This window comes from Portunus trituberculatus, chromosome 22 (assembly GCF_017591435.1).
Source record: "Portunus trituberculatus isolate SZX2019 chromosome 22, ASM1759143v1, whole genome shotgun sequence".
Taxonomy (NCBI): domain Eukaryota; kingdom Metazoa; phylum Arthropoda; class Malacostraca; order Decapoda; family Portunidae; genus Portunus; species Portunus trituberculatus.
Genome location: NC_059276.1, coordinates 5,401,203 through 5,415,275, shown reverse-complemented (window position 1 = coordinate 5,415,275; position 14,073 = coordinate 5,401,203). Strand labels below are relative to the sequence as shown.

At 42.0% G+C, this 14,073-nt stretch overlaps 1 protein-coding gene across 7 annotated transcripts in view; it reads left to right on the top strand.

The window, feature by feature from the left end:
• LOC123507578 (protein PALS1-like) overlaps window positions 1–14,073 on the top strand; it is a 37,266-nt gene that overhangs the window by 6,802 nt on the left and 16,391 nt on the right. The window contains exon 1 of one of the 7 annotated variants that reach the window (XM_045260551.1): window positions 12,365–12,421. The exons of 2 other annotated variants lie outside the window; for them this stretch is intronic. The gene's annotated coding sequence lies outside the window, so the exon portion shown is untranslated. Of the gene's footprint in view, window positions 1–12,364; window positions 12,548–14,073 lie in introns of those variants that run through there. 4 more of the 7 variants (XM_045260548.1, XM_045260549.1, XM_045260550.1 and 1 more) reach the window with 4 other exon arrangements.

The window sequence follows — 14,073 nt, the reverse complement described above, 5'->3', positions numbered from 1 at the left end:
CAGACCAAGCTAAATGAAAGAAAGGAGTAAAAAAAAAAAAAAAGGAAAATAAAGAAAATGCAAAGTGGAAAGTTATGTTGGGTAAAATTCTCAGGCTGAAATTGAATTAGGTCAAATATGAGTTAGTACATTACAATTAGTTTTAACATAGGAACTGGTACATTAAATTGAACAAGGTTAAGATAATGATGTTAGCTCGTCCTTAGTTTCTCTCTCTCTCTCTCTCTCTCTCTCTCTCTCTCTCTCTCTCTCTCTCTCTCTCTCTCTCTCTCTCTCTCTCTCTCTCTCTCTGGAGTTGATTGTTTTCATCGCAATAAAGATAAGAGACTGAAATAAATGCAAGGTAGTGATCTCTCTCTCTCTCTCTCTCTCTCTCTCTCTCTCTCTCTCTCTCTCTCTCTCTCTCTCTCTCTCTCTCTCCTATTCTTCCCAATGAAAAACTAAACCATATTCCACAAAACACGAGTAAAGAAAATGAAGAAGAGGAGGAGGAGGAGGAGGAGGAGGAGAAGGAGGTCAGGAAGGTCACAAAGGTCAGGTAACGTGAGGAGTCCTTCTATTTGCGTCTTGAATAAACAAATAAATAAACAGAGAGTAAAAACTGAAGGTGAGGAAAGAGAAGAAGAGAGAAACCGACACTGATAACTGATAGGGGGAGGTGCTCTCTCTCTCTCTCTCTCTCTCTCTCTCTCTCTCTCTCTCTCTCTCTCTCTCTCTCTCTCTCTCTCTCTCTGTTTAAGGTTGGTAATTAACAAAGACTGCTATTACTACTACTACTACTACTACTACTACTACTACTACTACTACTACTACTACTGCTACTGCTACTGCTACTGCTGCCACTACCACCACCACTGCTGCACTACACCACCACTGCTGCTACCACTGCTGCACTGCTACTGCTACCACCACCACCACCACTACCACTGCTGCTGCTGCTGCCACCACTACCCACTACCACTGCTACTGCACTGCTGCTGCTGCACCACCACCACTACCTACCACTAATAATAATAATAATAATAATAATAATAATAATAATGCTGTTACTGCTACTACTACTACTACTACTACTACTACTACTACTACTACTACTACTACTACTACTACTACTACTACTACTGATATACCACATTAAACTCCAGAAAAAAAATATGAGACCAAAATTATCAGTAGATTCTCCAGAAAATCACTTCTATAAAATCTCAGACTTCAGATATTCCTGTAATGCGTCAGAGAGAGAGAGAGAGAGAGAGAGAGAGAGAGGCGTTACAGTTTATGATGACGGAGGTAAACAAAGGTACGATAACCCCGGATAGGAGAGAGAGAGAGAGAGAGAGAGAGAGAGAGAGAGAGAGAGAGAGAGAAGATGAGAGAGTGAGGAAGGCAATGAAGGAGAGAGAGAATGAGAGAGAGAGAGAGAGAGAGAGAGAGAGAGAGAGAGAGAGAGGTGGAGTAACATTAACATACCTGAATCTTGCCTTGGGAGAGGTGGGAGAGTCACTCTTGCTCTCACCACTCACTGAGAGAGAGAGAGAGAGAGAGAGAGAGAGAGAGAGAGTTAGCTAGCAATATTTATCTCTAATCAGTTTGTCCGGAAAATACTCTCTCTCTCTCTCTCTCTCTCTCTCTCTCTCTCTCTCTCTCTCTCTCTCTCTCTCTCTCTCTCTCTCTCTCTCTCTCTCTCTCTCTCTCTCTCTCTCCCGGCTCGCCCACGCACACGCACACACGGAGGTAACGGTCATGTGTGCTCAGGTGTGTTGCAACAGGTGAACTGAGAGAGAGAGAGAGAGAGAGAGAGAGAGAGAGAGAGAGAGATATAGTTATGGTGAAGATAATAGTTTCTCAAATTTCAACAGTATATCTCTCTCTCTCTCTCTCTCTCTCTCTCTCTCTCTCTCTCTCTCTCTCTCTCGGCCTTGGGTTTGTTAGTTGATTTAAGTGAATGGGGTGAATGCAGGTAAAAAAGAGAGAGGCACGTAGTAGTAGTAGTAGTAGTAGTAGTAGTAGTAGTAGTAGTAGAAACTTGTTGTTGTAGCGGTTAGGATAATGACTGAAAACATAAGTCCATTCGTAGTAGTAGTAGTAGTAGTAGTAGTGGTAGTAGTAGAAGTGGTGGTGGTGGTGGTGGTGGTGGTAGTGGTCAAGGTTACCAGCACCACCACCACCACCGCGTCTTATGCACCGCTGTTGCTCCCAGCTCTGTGGTACTGGCTACCTGCCACAGCCACTCACTCTCTCGTCCTCCACCCTCTCCTGCCTTCCTTCCTCTCCCTCCTAAATCCTCCACTGTCCCTCTCCCCTCCCTCTCCCCTTCCCTTCCTCACCCCCTTTCCGTTCTTCCAATCCCCATCTGCTACACTTTTCAACCCACACCTGACCGCCGCTGGTTTGGGCTCAGCGATCGCAGGGCTAAAATATAATGGCTTACTAATGTTTTCCTACTTTTTCCTTTTCTTGTGATTCCAATTTGGGTTTCAACTTAGATGTTTAAAAATGAGTATTGTTATTTGTGTCATTTTGTCTTTTTTATCAGATTTTTTGTGGATTGCCTTTGAAAGTGTTTTGTTGTCTGTGCTCCGATTCTTGGCGTATTTTGCCGCACTGTGCTGTTTATCGATATACGGATTCTATCTCTAGATTTTATTTCCATTTGTATACTGAATGATTTATTGACATTTAATTTTTCTCTCAAATACCTTGGTGTGCTTAAAACTCTATTCAATCTCTATAACACCACGTAGCATGAGAGAAAATGTGTACTTGTAATTTTAAGGGATAACTTTACATAACTACCTCCATCTTAATTTTCTCCATTTCCTGACATTTTATACCCACAAAGCTATTATGAATATAGAACTCATGTTGTTTACTATCAAAATTATCTGTTGAAACTAAAGGCCACATCAGGTTAGCTTAAGGAAAGGTCATGGAGGTGATAATTCAGTTACAGGATGTGTGAAGTCGCGTCCTAGTCACACATGGTCTCATGCACACACATCTTCCAGCCTTCTGTCACGCTCAATTTAAATCCATGACAGTCACTCTTCCATGCATGAGCGTCAACCCAGTCATCCTCAGTCAGCCAGAACGCCCCATCTCCCGTCCTCTCGTCCTCCTCTTCTCTCTTTTTTCCCGTCCTCCTCCGCGCCCTTCCCGCCACGGAGCAGACTTTGTAACTACATAATTGGTCTGACATTACGCGTCCTGCAGCCGTTTGGGTTTGCGGTAACGGTGAGAGAGAGAGAGAGAGAGAGAGAGAGAGAGAGAGAGAGAGAGAGAGAGAGAGAGAGAGACCTTGCACGTGTTTTGTCTGGATGAAAATTAATGGCGTACTTTCTCTTCCATGTTTTATCTTATTTTTCCCTTCTCCCGTTTTCTTTCAGCCCTTTTCTTTCCTCACCTTTTTCCTCTCTCCCTCCCCTCCCCTTTATCTACTCCTTTGTCCTTCACTTCCCCCTTATTCCTTTCTCTCTCCCTCTCTTCCCTCTCCCTCACCTGTCCTTCCTTAATCACGGTTCACCACCTGTCCTCTCCCCTCACCTCCTCTCTCCTCACCTTCCCCTCACATTACAGCTTGCATCAATACTATCTATCTATCTATCTATCTATCTATCTGTCTGTCTATTAGGTTTCATCTTGTTTTTATTGGACGAAATGAGAAAGGAAGATGTGATAAAAAGGAATAGAAAGATGTTGTAATAAATGATGGAATAGGATTGGGATGTTGTTGTTGTTGTTGTTGTTGTTATTGTTACTATTACAACAATAACCACTTCTACTCTACTCTCTCTCTCTCTCTCTCTCTCTCTCTCTCTCTCTCTCTCTCTCTCTCTCTCTCTCTCTGTCCTTTTATCTTTATCTCCTCTATGCATTTTTATTCCTTGTCCTTTCATTATTCAGCTTTATCTTATCGTGTTTGGCTTCCTCCTCCTCCTCCTCCTCCTCCTCCTCCTCCTCCTCCTCCTCCTCCTCCTCCTCCTTGTTATTCCTGTCTTTCATTTATTTATCATTGTCTTATCTTATCACGTCCCTCCTTCTTTCCTTCCTTCTTCCTCCTTCCTTCTTCTTCTTCTTCTTCTTCTCCTCCTCCTCCTCCTCCTCCTCCTTCTCCTCCTCCTCCACATCAGGGAGAAAATAAATCCTTTTCTTTTATCTTAATTTTGTTTAGATTTCCATTGAGAGAGAGAGAGAGAGAGAGAGAGAGAGAGAGAGAGAGAGAGTAGTTTCCATTTGTCCTTCTACTGTATAATGCAATGCAGGAAAGGGAGTAGACTGCCTCCTCCTCCTCCTCCTCCTCCTCCTCCTCCTCCTCCCTGGATTCAGTCGCATTAAGTATACACCACAGTACTCTCTCTCTCTCTCTCTCTCTCTCTCTCTCTCTCTCTCTCTCTCTCTCTCTCTCTCTCTCTCTCTCTCTCTCCATCTATCTCCTCTCACGATTCATTTCACAAACATGTCTCTTTCTCTCTCTCTCTCTCTCTCTCTCTCTCTCTCTCTCTCTCTCTCTCTCTCTCTCTCTCTCTCATCGATAAATACATAAAACGTAGGGGTTACGAGAGAGAGAGAGAGAGAGAGAGAGAGAGAGAGAGAGAGAGAGAGTAGTATTGTTACCACGTTCTTCTCCACTATAGTTCTCCTCCTCCTCCTCTCCTCCTCCTCCTCCTCCTCCTCCTCCTCCTGAGCTTCAATAGCTTCTTAATTGTGTTTTGTTTAATTCAAAATGATAATATTGATAAGGAAAACAAGGAGGAGGAGGAGGAAGAGGAGGAGAAGAAGAAGAAGAAGAAGAAGAAGAAGAAGAAGAAGGAGGAACAAGAAGATATGCTGCTATGCTACTACTACTACTACTACTACTACTACTACTACTACTACTACTACTACTACTACTACTACTACTACTACTACTACTACTACTACTACTACTACTACTACTACTACTACTACTACTACTACTACTACTACTACTACTACTACTACTACTACTACTACTACTACTATTACTATTTATCTATGAGAGTAAGTGTTTGAAGTAAGAGGAAATTTGAGTGTAAGAGAGAGAGAGAGAGAGAGAGAGAGAGAGAGAGAGAGAGAGAGAGAGAGAGAGAGAGATAAGAGAGAGAGAGAGAGAGAGAGAGAGAGAGAGAGAGAGAGAGAGAGAGAGAGAGAGAGAGAGAGAGCACAGCATTCTCTCCTCTCCCTATTTCTCCCGCCCTTTCTCCCCCTTTGGTTATGCATACTAGGGAGAGAGAGAGAGAGAGAGAGAGAGAGTCCCCAGGGTTAGAAGCAAGAGTACATTCAGTTTATCTCTTAAGGTGGTAGAAGAGAGGGTCAGAGAGAGAGAGAGAGAGAGAGAGAGAGAGAGAGAGAGAGAGAGAGAGAGAGAGAGAGAGAGAGAGAGAGAGAGAGGACGACAAGTGTACTGAAAATCTTATGTGTTTACAATTAGAAAATTGTTTATCGTTTTATATTTTTGTGAGGAAAATTTTGAAGTGAAGTGAAAAAAAAAGAGAGAGAGAGAGAGAGAGAGAGAGAGAGAGAGAATTCATGAGCGTGACAGGTTAACTAAGAAGACCTTAACGAGGAGGAGGAGGAGGAGGAGGAGGAGGAGGAGGAGGACCACCCGAAATCTAATCACTCTCCGTATTTAGAGCCTGGAAAGGTCAAAGTGTGCACAGTAAGGGACGAAAAAAGAACCCTTACGAACACACACACACACACACACACACACACACACACACACACACACAGGAGGAGGAAGAGGAGGAAGGCAAGATACAGTTTTATATGCGGAGGAAGAAGAAGAAGGATGTGGTTATTTTGACAGGAGAAGGAGGAGGAGGAGGAGGAGGAGGAAGAAGAGGAAGATATTTGATTTTATATTTGGAGAAAGCACGTGGGTATTTCAACGTGGAGGAGGAGGAGGAGGAGGAGGAGGAGGTGTGATGCACGTGATGGCGTCGAGGTGTCTATAATTAAATCACTCTGAGTTTGGAGGTTGTGGTGGTGGTGGTGGTGGTGAGGGGTTGTGAAGCTTGTACGCTCTCCTCCTCCTCCTCCTCCTCCTCCTCCTCCTCCTCCTCCTCCTCCTCCTCCTCCTCCCAAGAACTTTCCCTTTCTTCTCGTCCTGTTCATAGTATTAATAGTAGTAGTAGTTGTAGTAGTGGTGGTGGTGGTGGTGGTTGTGGTTGTGGTGGTGATGGTGGTGGTAATAATTAAACACGCCTCGTTTCACACCAATAGTTCGTTTGATATCCAGTGTTTCTGTTGTAATCCTGTGTAATTGTGTTTAATCTCTCTCTCTCTCTCTCTCTCTCTCTCTCTCTCTCTCTCTCTCTCTCTCTCTCTCTTGAACCCTTTAACCTTCAACACTTTTTCCTTCCTTTTCTTCCTCCCTCTTGTCCTGATTTACTTTATTTTCGTATTTTTTTCCCTCACGACTCGCAAGCAACTCTGGAATTTAACGAACGAGTGAGCGAGTTCTCGGTTTGACTCTTGGTATCGAAACACAACACTTGAACTTTCCTGCCAGGGTTCAGGGTTCGTGTGGCGACTCAATGGCGCTTCGTGGTTCGTTCTGTTGTGTCTGAACTTTCTTTAACTAAGTTTGAATCCTTTCCTGGTCATTTTTTTTTCTTTTCATTGTTATTGTTTTTGTTCGTCCTGGTCTTCTATTTTATCTTTTTTTTTTCTTTTCTCTATTTGAATATCATAACTTTCACTTGTATAAATCGTATTGTTTATTTATGTTATTTTACAATGTCTTATATGAATTTTAAAAAGTTCTTATTTCATTGCTTTTTTTTTTTTTACGTTTGTCTAGCTAAACATAAACTTCTACTGCTTTCATCTTGCATATTAAGAACGTTTAATAAAAATCTCCCTTCGTTTCTATTTCCTCATTCATTCTCACCATTTTACAAACTTTATCATTATTTTTTTCATACCTTTCCATTTTGTCAAGATTTATCAACTTCTGAATAATTCTATTCTAAATTTTTTCCTCATAAATTATCTTTTATCTCTCGAATATAACTTTTTTTCCTATTTGTACTCTCACTGTTAGAGTCGTTCTATAGAGATGCTGGTCGTACGTAGTAGTTATATCGTTCTCAGGTCATTCCATATATTTATAGATATAGTAGTATTAGGGAATCATGTTGTCGTTATAAGGTCGTAATAGAAGTTTCGTAAAGTCATCTTGGAAACAGTTAACCCGATCAGTACTGGAACGCATTTTTACCTCGAGTTTGGGTACGATTAGACGATTTTGTTGACATTAGGAAGGGTCTATGGAGGTCAGAAGATTAATGGCCAGAGAGTTCACAATTTTAATCCCCACATAAGTTTCTGAAGCTGTATAGAATCACAAGTAGTAAATAGAATATGAAAACGCGTCCTGATACTGAAGGGGTTAATGGTTGTAGTGCTTTGCTGGTGTCGTACTAGTGGCATTAAGTGGTCGTGATAGAATTTCCGCTGATTCGTGGTTGTATTTGAGTAGATCTGAGGAGCCGTGGTGTCTTGGTGTCCTCTTGTGGTCGTATCTATAGTGCTGAGGGGTCGTGTTGTTGTCAGAGTCGTTATAATAGTGTTGCTGAGTCGGTGTTATGTTCAAGTAGTGCTGAGGGTCTTAGGTCGTGGTGGTTGTGAAGGGTCGTGGCGTAGTACGTGTGCTATCTATGCCTGGTTGCGTCGCCGCCTTTGTGCTCAGCCCTAAACATCCCGTAATGCTATTGTCCGGCCCTTATATCCCACTTCCCTCCCTTAACCTCATTTTGTCTCCCTTATCTTCCTTCCTCCTTCTCCTCCTCTCCTTCTCCTCTTGTCTCTTGTTTTCCTTCGTTTCGTCTTTTTATTCTAAATGTTTTTTTGTGTCTCCCTTACCTCTTGTTTCTCTTTATCCTTTTCTTCCTTTTCATGCTCTTCTTGTATCTTGCCTCTCTTCTTTTCTCTACTGTCTTATTTCTCTTCCTCTTGAGTGTTCTTGTCTCCTTTCCTTCCTCGTGTTCCTCCTTTTGCACTTATCTTTCTTTTTAAACCTTCCTTTCCTCCTTTACCTTTCGTCTTCCTCTTCAACTTAACATTAATCATATCCTAACCACCACTTAACCCTCCTCCTCCTCCCCCTCCTCTTCCTCCTCCTCTTCCTCCGGTAAGTGGCGAGGAAGAGGCGCTATTCTTAAGGTTAATTAGGTCATACGTCTCACCAAAAGACACGATACTGTTAATTGTTTTTTATATGCTTGGTATGAATGTATAAGTGTGTGTTCGGGGCGTGAATAATTTCGAGAAAAGCTTCATTTACGAGGCTTTGTTTCGAGAGAGATGGAGAGGGAGAGAGAGAGAGAGAGAGAGAGAGAGAGAGGTAGAGGAGGGGATCTAGTAGTGACATTAACGATATTGCTACGTCGTACTGTGTTGTATGTCTGTATTACGTTCGTGTATTCCATTACCGTTGTTATTCGGTGTGTTGGTGTGTGTGTGACTGTAGGTAATGGGTGGAACGAAGTGGAGAGGGAATGATAAGGTGGAGAGATAAAAGAGGGAATGAGGGAAAGGAAAGGAGGGGAGGAGTGGATGGGAAATGGAGAGAATAATGGAGAAGAGGATGGTTTGTGATGAAGGAGAGAGAGAGAGAGAGAGAGAGAGAGAGAGAGAGAGAGAGAGAGAGAGAGAGAGAGAGAGAGAGAGAGTTTGTAAGGTGAGCTGATGATGTGTGTTTGTTTTTGTTACTGTTTTATTTGGTTAGTTTATTTAGAAGTGTAACAAATTAGTTTATTTTCATGTTTGTGAGTTATTGATTTTCTTTGTTTAGTTTTGAGTTAGTTTTCCTTAGTTAGTGTTTAGTGTAGTGAGCGTTTGGTGATCATTAATCCCTTTGAGTACCATGACGCTTCTCCAAATTCATTCTGGTTACTATTTGGTGATTTTATACAGCTTCAGAAACTCATGTGGGAGATTAAAATAGTGAAGACTGAGGCCATTAATCTTCTGACCTCCATAAACACTTCCTAATGTCAACAATGAAATGGGCTAATCGTACACAAATCTCAAGGTAAACATGTGTCCCAGTAGTGAAAGGATTACGTGTATGAGGGGATGAAGATAGTGAAGACTGAGGCCGTTAATCTTCTGACCTCCATAAACCCTTCCTAATGTCAATAAAATGGGCTAATCGTACACAAATCTCAAGCTAAAAATGTGACCCAGTATTGAAGGGATTAAGTGCATCAATTAGTTATCTAGACTGTATTTAATTGACAAGTTAGTTTATATATCCAACACAAAATCGATTAGTCTGTTAGTTCATATTCTGGAAAGACTCATTATACTTTCCTGCAAATTTTCTCTTTTTACTTTCCCTTTACTGGCAGCCTACAATGGAGATAACGTGTGATGCTGAGCTGGGAGGCGTGATACAGTGATACAGTGACACGTGTAATGGCTGCCTGCACACCTGTAAAGCCTTAATTAACGTAGTATTACCTGTGCACAATAACTTTATGCTACACGTAACTACAAACCTGTGTTCTAATTACTCAATAACTCTTCAAAAAGTTACAATGAAAAGCTTTATGTATTTTTTCGTTATTTGTGAATTTATTTCCTTATTGTAACGGTGCAGTGGTGTCGTGCAGGAGTGGCAGCGGTGGTTGCCTTCCAGTGGTCGTTGTAAGGGTGTCGTGTCGTGTAGTGTCGCTGGGAGGGCGTGTTGGTCGTGTAGTGGTCCTTGGGGATATAGAGTCCTTCACAATGCCTTCTTTTTGGGGTTTATGAGGGAAGACACAAGGGTTATCGCAAGCTCCTCTCCTCCCCCTCCTCCTCCTTCTCTTTCTCCTCCTCCCCAGGGCATCATTTCTCTTTCCCCTCTAACTCTTCCCTCTTTACACCCTCCATACACTCCCCTTAGCTCCCCTCTTCAAGTCCAGTTAGTTTCTGTCTCTCTCTTTCTTTCATGTCCCCTTTTATGTTATTCTCTATACTCGATTTCTTTCTCCTCTCTTCTTACTCTCCCCTTCTGCTTCTTGGTGTCCCTCTCAAGTCTTCCTTTACACGTCCCTTGGTGCTCTGTTCAAATCATCTCCTCACATTACCTGCACTTCTTTGTTTATCATATCCCACGTCACCCCAGCGCACACATACTTAGTCACCCCATTATAGGACCTCTTGTAGACGCTTTTTCCCGTTAGTACCGCTCTTGTTGCCCGAAGGAGTACCGTTGAGTGTGTGAGGGAGGTTGCGTGCGTGTGTGTGCATCTCCCTGCTTGTTGATTACGCTTCGCCAGCCAGCCAGCCAGCCGAGCCAGCCAGCCAGGACTCATAACGGATAGGGCGGTCATGGACAATACTCATGTTTTTCGTTTTCGTATTGGTTTCTCGTTGCATTTTGTGACTTCCTGCATCTCTGAGTGTTACAATGTGCCTTACAGAAGTTGATTATAAACAGACAGGAAAACTTGGAGAAAACACGTACTACAGGTTAAATGACTGTAATACCTCCTTCGTGTTTCAAGTGGAAGGAAAATGTGATATGAAAGATAAGAAAAAGAGGTATTATCTATAAATTAATGATAAAAAGGGGAAGGGAAGGAATATTCGTCCAGTTAATAGTTTAGATGAAAGTGAAAGGAAGGAGAGGGAGAGGAACAGTGTAAAGTGTAAACAAACAGAAGAGTCATGAGGAAATTTGTTTTATAGGTCAGCGTGAGTCTCATTACCTGGCAGGTGTGTGTAGGTATTGATTGTGTGTGTGTGTGTGTGTGTGTGTGTGTGTGTGTGTGTGTGTGTGTGTGTGTGTGTGTGTGTGTGTGTGTGTGTGTGTGTGTGTGTGTGTGTGTTGTAGATTCCAGGTGATACCCCAACTCACGCCAGCTACCTCATTCATTCACTCACTCACTCACTATCACTGACAAACTTTCCCTCTCTCTCTCTCTCTCTCTCTCTCTCTCTCTCTCTCTCTCTCTCTCTCTCTCTCTCTCTCTCTCTCTCTCTCTCTCTCTCTCTCTCTCTCTCTCTCTCTCTCTCTCTCTCTCTCTCTCTCTCTCTCTCTCTCTCTCTCTCTCTCTCTCTCTCTCTCTCTCTCTCTCTCTCTCTCTCTCTCTCTCTCTCTCTCTCTCTCTCTCTCTCTGACTCATCCATACCCACTGACTTACTGACTCTCACTGATTGACTTAATGACTGTGTCTCTCTCCCTGACTCACGCGTCTTCCCGAACCTGTAAAGACACAAATTCAGAGAGAGAGAGAGAGAGAGAGAGAATCAAAGGCAATTATAAAGAAAAGGTTAAGAATCGACGTGGAATTTAGCCCCTCCTCCTCCTCCTCCTCCTCCTCCTCCTCCTCCTCCTCCTCCTCCTCCTCCTCCTCCTCCTCCTCCTCCTCCTTCACTTGAATAAAAACAAAAAGAAAGAAAGGGATAAAAACACAAGATTTCAACACCTCTATGATATTTTTGCGGAAAGGATTGGAAACGAGCTGAAAAAAAAAAAAGATAATTAGAAAGAGAATAAATAGATAATAATAACGAGAAAATAAAGGCGAAACATGCGCAAATAAGACACAAACTTATGCATTCCTCTAATACGACACACAGTTGCATATTCTTGGTAAGCTGAAAGAAAGAATGCTAAGGTGAGGAGTGCATACGACAATGTAAACACGAGAACACCTGAGGAAGGAAGGTAAAGGTAGGCAGGTGTGTTAATTTACCTTCCATCGCACACCTTTGCTTACCTGTGCAGTGGTGAGCGAGGATGACAAGTGTGGGAGATGGATGTTGTGGTTATGGGAGATTAGAACTGGCGGTATTTGGCTCAAGGGATATCCGAAGTCAAAGCCACGCGCCGAACACCGCCGCCACCACCACCACCACCACCACCGCCATCACGTACGGGACTGTTCTCTCTTGTGACTCGTGATGAAAGGAAAATGGATGATGATATTAATGCATTATAATATACTTTTCACTCTTACGTAATGAGAAGTAAGGGTTATAATAGGTTAGGTTTTATTTATTATTATTTTTTTTTTACTGTACGTTCCAAATGCCGTTAGAATAAAGAGAAAGATATTGTAATACATTTTATTTTTACTCATTAGCATTGTGGCGCAGATAATAGATAAGATACACGTTTTCTTTTATTACTTTTTTTATTTACCAGTTCAATTCTTTTTCGAAAACAAAATAGAAAAAAAAAAACATCAAATCTGCGTGCATCAAGTTGTAGCGTGCGTTGAAGTGCGTGCGTGTTTGCGTGCATACGTGCCGCTCAGCAAAAACGCGTCCGATATTGAGAGACATTAGGCAACCATGCACGTATGTTGTCCTCCCCGTGCCAGTTGCTCTTAGTGACTCCCTGGCACTTGAGGGGAGAGGACACGCTGCTCTGCGCCTTACCTGTCTCACCTGCGTGGAACTTGTAACCTGTTTGGGTGACTCACGCGCTGGTGGCGGTGTGGCATGTGCGTGTCTGTGTGTGTCCGTGTGTCCGTCTGTGTGTACGCAGTAATGTAAATCGATGTGCACGTTTTTTTGTGTCAAGAAGGTAAAAAAAGAGGAAAAAAACACATAAGGAAGAAATATTTGAGGTTGAGTCGATACTGAGAGAGAGAGAGAGAGAGAGAGAGAGAGAGAGAATATGTGTGTGTGTGTGTGTTCCTTGCTTCCTCACATACCTAAGTGCGTTGCAAAGAGGAGTAGAAAAGACTCGCCCTAAACAAGCAGATAGAACGTTGGGGTTTCATACTGACTCCTAACCTAACCTAACCTCACAGGAAGGACTCAGGAAGCAAGAACACGTGAGGGAAAAGCAGGAAAAGTGAGCGTGGTGTCTCGTGAAAGTAAAACAGGTGTCACGGAAGTTACACGTGGAAAAAAAATAAAAGGTAGTCATGAAGTGTTAATGATACAGAAAATGACTGGGAAAATATGAAAGAGTATGAAAAAATTGTCAGAAAGTTTGTAATTAATAGAATGGTGAGAATGAATGAGAAAATAGAAACGAAGGGAGATTTTTTTTCTTAAACGTTCTTAATATGCAAGATGAAAGCAGTGAAAGTATGTGTTTAGCTAGACAAACGAAAAAAAAAGTAATGAAATAAGAACTTTTTAAAATTCATAGAAGACATTGTAAAATAACATAAATAAACAATACGATTTATACAAATGAAAGTTATAATATTCAAGTAGAGAAAAGAAAACAAATGTCAAATGAGAACTGTATGAATTACACACAAAAAACTAACATCCACAAAGAAAATAATGAAAAGATGATGAGATACGCAAGTGAAAGTTTTATTACCTCAACTAAAATAAAAAGAAATGAAAAGAAAAAGGTCAAAATGAAATGAGAACAACGAAAACTTGCACGATTTGTTGTGGAGTTGCTTAGGTGACTCAGTGGTGAATCTGACGAAGGGAGAGGAAGAAACACGATTACTGTTTATCAGATTGTGTCTTTGTGTCTCTTCCGCCGAACCCCTTTTCTTCCGTCCGTAAAAAATGCGAGGAAGGTAGACATTACTAGAGAGAGAGAGAGAGAGAGAGAGAGAGAGAGAGAGAGAGAGAGAGAGAGAGAGAGAGTCTTCTTTTCTTTATTTTCCTTACTGAGAGATCGTAGTGGAAGAAGGGAAGGGGAGGAAAGAAGGAAGAAAACTCGGAAGTAAATTAGAAAGGGAAGGAAGAGAGAGAGAGAGAGAGAGAGAGAGAGAGAGAGAGAGAGAGAGAGAGTGTCACCTGATGTCACCTGCATTCACACCTGAGTCGCACCTGTCACGCTGCGCCTCGCCAAGCCAGTGATGGATGTGGCTTACCTGTATTTTCAAGGCTCAGGTTAATTAGTGGTCGCCAGGTGTAGTTTCCCACGTGATTTGCATAATAGAAAACGAGCTTACCAGTCCATGTATTTAATAATTAGTCAGAACTCACACTCATGAAAAGTAATAATAGCATTTTCCTGTTTTTTTAATTATTTATTTTTTTTTTCACGGAATCATATAAATTGTTTGTAATTTGTGTGTGTGTGTGTGTGTGTGTGTGTGTGTGTGTGTGTGTGTGTGTGTGTGTTTGTCC